The sequence below is a fragment of the Neofelis nebulosa genome, chromosome 4 (assembly GCF_028018385.1).
Source record: "Neofelis nebulosa isolate mNeoNeb1 chromosome 4, mNeoNeb1.pri, whole genome shotgun sequence".
Taxonomy (NCBI): Eukaryota; Metazoa; Chordata; class Mammalia; order Carnivora; family Felidae; genus Neofelis; species Neofelis nebulosa.
Window position 1 is genome coordinate 106011165 of NC_080785.1, and position 6864 is coordinate 106018028.

A 6864-nucleotide genomic window follows, 5' to 3' on the forward strand; every position below is an offset into this window, starting at 1 on the left:
GGGCTCCAGGCTCCGAGCTGTCAGCACAGAGCCCAACGCGGGGCTTGAACTTATAATCCGCAAGATTGTGACCTGAGCCGAAGTTGGACGCTTACCTGACTGAGCCACCCAGGCGCCCTGAAAACTGGACACAATCTTAACACTCATAGAGCATTTACACAAATCATGATATGCTGAAACATTACAATCATTTTAAGAAAAGTACATGAAGGCATATATTTATAGAGTACTGTGCAACAAAAATGAAACAGAAAATCAACTAATCTAAAAGCACTCTTATGTAAAATGATTACAGTTGAATCTGGTCTGGAAACACAACTAAACGCAAAGGAGCTATGTCACACTTTCCTTTTTTTATTTTTACTATTTTTAAGTGAATCAAGAAAAGGTATATTAAAGATGATAGCATCAGCAAGCTGACTTTTTCTAGTGATGGTTGATTCTAGCCACACGCATGCGCGCGCACACACACACACACACACACATACACACACTCACACACCATATTTACAGAGCTTTGTCGGTTGTTTTCTAGAGATTTAACGAGTTGAAGAATAAACTCTGGTGTCTTCCATATCTACTTGGTTACAAAGGGCCCTGGGGCCAGACACCGTAGGGACTCAGATTTGTCCAGAAGTGTTGGAAAAGCAGCAGTGAGCAAAACAGATTCCTGTAACTATAAATCAGAGACATCGCATGTATGCCGCCCTCCCAGATGCCTCCCGACGACACTGCCCTCGGCTGCTTTCACTCTAAGGCTGCTCTCACGCTCAGACTTTCAGAGAAAATCCTGGATATTGCTACCTGTTACACATCCACTTGAAACGTCTGCTCCATGGGCCTCCACATGCTGGACCGCTCGAATGTTTTCCGAATACTTCAAGATCTTTGTCTGGGAATCATAACATTTGATTTACGGGAAAGGGGACTCTATTATAACTATTTGGACTGAAGCCAGAGCTAATCAAGGAGTCTGTCTAGATGATTTGCATCTCTAAACACCACGCATGCATTTTAATGCACTCAAATAAGAAAATAATCTCTGTGCGGCTCTCTGAGTTTGACATAATGCGCTGCGAACAGTGCCTGTCTTTAAGGGCGCTCGGGATAAAGCACACAGTGAAAGGACAACGTTTTTATGTGTCATGAGATCATTTCACTTGAAAACAGCTTTTTGCTTAATATTTAGAAGAACAGAAAGCCAAACATCTTTCTATCACACCATGTCCCCTGCACGAGGCCACCTGACAGAAACTCCTCAGGTCTCCATTTCAGGAAATCAGGGCTTCTGGACAACTAGTTTGCTCTCGTGGATACGAGACTCCAGAAACTATATACGTCTTTCCTCTGACATCGGGTATTAGGGCTTAGGAACAGACTCACAGTGACTTCTAGAAATGCCCCCGTGAGTCTAGGCTCTGCGATGTACACACCCTCATGGTCCTGCCGGTAATTTTTATTGTGATTTGACCTTCAGTTGGTTTCTTCCACTTTCGCATTGGTTCCATATTGTCTATGTATTTCTCTTAATTACCTTAAACGGAAGTAAGGGAACGTAGGATGCCTGAATTGCTTTCCTTAAAAAATAAACAGTAGAGGCAAGCCTGGGTGGCTCAGTGGGTTAGGTGTCCAACTTCGGCTCGGGTCATGAGCTCACGGTTTGTGAGTTCGAGCCCCGCGTTGGGCTCTGTGCTGACACCTCAGAGCCTGGAGCCCGCTTCTGATTCTGTGTCTCCCTCTCTCTCTCTGCCCCTTCCCAGCTTGTGTTCTCTGTCTCAAAAATAAATAAATCTTCTAAATAAATAAACAAACAAACAGTAGCTTAGACAAGGTTTCTGGACATGGTGACCGGATCTGTGCTTGACCAGGCACAGATCCAAACCCCTTCAGAGTGTGAGCTCTGCAAAGTCCGCCAGGAATTTGTCCCTGACTCTAGAAGCTACAGGAAACTGATTCCCTGTTGGTGGCCTGCCCAGCGTGCCAGGGGCAAAATTAACCTTCCCTGGCCCTACTCCCAGGCTAACCACCTTGGTTACCTACTTTTCTTCTCAAATCTCTTATTGTTCTGAGGGCTCAAGCAATTAACCTTTTCCATTTCTTTTCTGGTTAATATAGGCTCCGTGCTGAGCATGGAACTCAAGACCCTGAGATCATGACCTGAGCTGAGATCAAGAGCCAGTGGCTTAATCGACTCAGCCACCCAGGTGCCCCTCACCTTTTCCTTTCTTAGTGAGCAAAATCATCTTGCAGAGAAAGTGTTATTACTTGTCAGCATCTTATAAGGGTGATTCTCATAATTAAAATTTAATTAGTCAGGGCGCCTGGGTGGGTCAGTCGGTTGAGTGTCTGACTCTCGGTTTCAGCTCAGGTCATGATCTCGCGGTTCATAAGTCGAGCCCCACACCAGGCCCCGCAGTGAGCAGCACGGAGTCTGCTTGGGATCCTCTCTCTCCCATGTTCTCTGCCCCTCCCCTGCTCGTGCTGTCTCTGTCACTCTCAAAATAAATGAAAAAACTCAAAAAAATTAATCAGTCAACAATGCAGTTCCTTAGAACCAACAAAGTCAACCACAGAAATAGGGGCTGTAAAGCATCTGTCCTCAGAGCTGTGCTGCCCATCCTTGATCCCCTGACCCCGCGCTGGCCCCCTGGGCTGGGCTGGGGTCACCAGATCTCCATGCTTATCTCGGGTCAGGAAGCTTGGCTCTTTACGGCATAAAGCCAGGTCTCCAACGTGCAGATTTAATTGCCTTTTATTGTGTCTCTTCAAGAGAGACGAAGCCGGAAGTTTCTGCCAAATTGGCCTGTGCTCAGGACACCCTTTGCTCTTTCTCTTCCCGTTCTTTGCCAGGATCCCAGACAAAAGCAACATACTAACACGCCAGCAGGTGATGTGCAGACACAGGACTCCTGACCCTCCCACCCTCCCCCTACATCTCAGACATGGGTTTTGACCACACAGCAAGATTCGTGAGGCTTGAGCTCCCCAGGCCTGAGCCCTGGACAAAAACATAGGGTCACCTGCCTCTTAGTACCAAAATTACCACATCTCCCAGCCTCCCTCTAATGCATTCTGTCTGTTCCTCGGGTGTGTGCCTCAAATAAGCCTGAGAATTGTTTCCAAGGTGATGCCACTCAGTTAATGTCCCAGGGCTCCCAGCGGGTGAATTACTTATTATGTGTTCCACACCTACACAAACGCAAACATCTGAGACAAAGCATTCGGAAGCTCGTAGAGTCATTTCACAGACTAATAGTATGGACATTGATTAATAAATCTTGAAGGCTTATAGTATGATTTTGTTTGTTTTTAAAATTGTTTCTAATGTTTCATCTTTATTTTACTGTTTTAAAAGGTTGATCCATGAGGCCTCAGTGGGGTAAGCGTCCAACTTCGGCTCAGGTCATGATCTCCAGGTTCATGAGTTGGGAGTCCCGCGTGGGACTCTGTGCTGACATCTCAGAGCCTAGAGTCTGTTTCAGATTCTGTGCCTCCCTCTCTCTCTCTCTGCCCTTCCCCCACTCACGTTCTGTCTCTCAAAAAATAAATGTTTTAAAAAAAAAGCGTTGTTCCATCCTAGGCTGAGGAATAAAACAAGGCAACAGGGTCCTTCACTGCAGAGCACTGGAGAAGTCCCATGCTGGGCTGGCCACCCACTGCTGTGTAGGCGGTTCTCACTTGCCTGGTCTCCGCGGGGAAAGCAGAAATGGCGCGATGCCCGGAGGTCTGTCATCACACAGTGCCTTCCTAACGATCCTGCTCTAGTCTAAATTTGTAAATGTGCAAACTCCATGTTTAACCTATAGCATTTAATGAATGATGAACACCACCAGCAATAACACCACCCCGTGCTCCTGCCTTCATCGAACAAACATTCTTATGCACATGTCACTGACATTTACATGGCCCTGCTATCTTCCTATGCTGAAATACACATTTTGGGGTGGCACCTGGGTGGCTCAGTCGGTTTAGCATCCAACTCTTGATGTCGGCTCAGGTCATGAGCTTGCAGTTCATAAGTTCAGGGTCTGCACAGACAGCGTGAAGCCTCCTTAGGATTCTCTCTCTCCCTCTCTCCCTCTGCCCCTCCTCTGTTTGTGCTTTCCCTCTCTAAATAAAGAAATAAATAACTGTTAAAAATACACATTTTTGCAAAGTTATCTCAAAGCTATTCTGGGGCATAGATCTTACTCTTATCTCAAACTTACAAAAAGGAAGGGGGTGTCAACAGATCTAAGTAATCTGTTCAGATTGTGGGAATGGCAAAGCCAAGATCTGAACCCATGGTATTGGATGTACAATACCACGCTCTCCCAAAGCCCCAAGGACGTCTCTCCGTGTAAGCATCTTCCTGCGATATCTTCATTTCAATGGGGAATGATGAGCATTTCAAACTCCATGTGTCTGGTACAAATTTATAACACTTCCCCCACCTCCGAAATCCCCACTGCCTCCAGCAATCCCCACTCATCCCTACCCCACTGACCCCCCCACTGACAGCCCCCCTCCCCTACTGATGGTGCCCCACCCCCACCACCCCTCAACCCAACCAACCCTCACCCATCCCACACACCTCCACCCACCCCTACCCACCCCTATCCACCGCCACTTTCACAACTGTTATCAGGGGATTATGTCATTGACTTCCCTTCTGCTCATGCTCAAATATGGGAACCAAGCTTGCTTTCAGTATCTCAGCAATATCTGTGGTTTTAATCCCCAGATCTCTTAAATATATCATCTTCCTCTGCATGAATGTAACCATTCATTTCAGCCAGGCAATGGAACAAGCAGTCTGTGCACAGGCGTGTAGAGAGAAACACAGAATTGGCTCCTGTGATTGTGGGGGCCACACCCACATCTGCAGGGCAGAGCAGAAGGCTGCAGAGCCACGAAAGAGCTAATAGTGCAGCCTGAGTCTGGAGGCAGAGATCCCCCTTGGAAGACTTCAATCTTTTCTCCTAAATCCGCCACCTGATTGGACAAGACCCACCCATGTTGTGGAGGGCCATCTGCTTTACTCCAAGCCCACTGATTGACATGTTAATCTCCTCTGAAAAAGAAAACACCTTCTATGGAAACATCTAGAATAATGCCTGACCGAACACCTGGTCTAGCCTGGTGACGCATGAAATTGCCCATCAGCCCAGTTAGTCCAGCCCAAACCACCGTGGTCACTCACCCATGCGCTGCTGTAACCCCACTAGTACCCCCTACAAAACCTCTTCCCCCCAGAGGGACCTTTTCAAATGCAAGGAGGACCCCAGATTTTAAAAGTTCCTCATCTCCCCATTTCTCTTGGACCCTCTTTTCCTAGGCTTCCCTCAGCTGCCATCCTTCCTCATGGCGCCCAGGATGCCCATGACGGTATCTGTCCATCCTGTTCCTCGAACCACTGGCCTCCCTGCTTAAACCGTCCTTTCTCTACAACGCCCCGGTTTTCCCACGGCTGCTTCCAGTTTATCATTTAGCCTGAGCTCAGGTGTCGCCTGCTCAGAAAAGCTCCCATCTTTTCCACGGACAGAGAAGATATTTCATACACACCTGTGACAAATATGAGTGATTGCATGCGTTCCCACATTTGTTGCCGTGTCACCTGGCACAGGTCCGGGCTCTCAGCGGATGGTGCCATGGTGTCAGGAAACGGTTAAATTCTTTCCTCCTCTGATTTGAACATTCCGAGGCTGTAGTTTTTCACGCACGCCTGGCAGAGTTATGGCATGGGAGCCTGACGGCCAGGAGTGAGTTAGGTACCAAATGGGTACTTGAAATGTAGAAACCTATCAGTCAAAGTGTGCTGGAGGCATCTCTTGATTCCAGAAAATGAAAAGTTTATGAGCGTTGTGTCATAGAATCTTTAAAGACCTTAGGGTGTTTTTTGAATTACGGCTTTAAAAGAGCAGAACCATTTTAACTCACTGATTAAGTCAGGGATGCTGCAAATATAACCATGTTACCTGTACCCTCCCTATTGATTAAAACACAAACTCAAACCTTATTTCAGCTCCTCAAACTGTAGACTTTTAACTGCTATTGCTTATCGAGTGAACTCTCCTTTGCCACAGGGTGTTGCGAGCACTCCTGAGCTTTGAAGGGGGAATGACACCACAAAACAGAAGGAGTAAATCAGAAAAGACTTATTATGAGAAAAGGGTTTGACACCTGCTAAATGAATAGGGGGAAAATTACGATACTTCAGTGGAAAAAGGACTCAGGTACTTTTCCTTTTCAAGGACATCCACCTAGTTTTCACACCCGTGCCACAAAGCAAGACTGTTTCCTCAATAATATTGACACGCTTCACTCTATTCTTAAAAGCTTGCAAAAATAGTATTAACATCTCCCAAGCGCACAATTATGTGCAAACGAAAGGTAGTCTCGGGTTTCAGACACTTGTCTTCTTTATAGGACTAATTATAGATGTGAAATAAATCTCAAAGCTTGGACCCTTAACTGATGACAAGTAAGCTGTGAGGGTCAGAGACGTTTCAAAAGATGGGATGTGTAGAGAGCGACAGCTCTGTGCTGTACGGTGAGGAAGAATCTGCTTCCGGCACAAAGTTACACTGGCATTAGCCAGGAAAAGGGATTACATTCCCTTTGAATGATCATAGAAATGATTTCCTGTGAGCCTCCTGGGAAATGTTTGATGACTCTTCTCTCCTTTCTCCTTTGTTTCTCTGCATCACTTTCTGTACACACTTGTGGAATGCCCACAAAGTCCCAGGAATTGTCCTTGATCCCGAAGCAAACATGAATAGGACGTGGTGTCTATGACAGACCACAGACTCAGTGGGTCCAGTACATGAAAAAACACATCACTTAGACTTGCCTGCGCTTCAGGTAATGGTAGACTGGGTGATT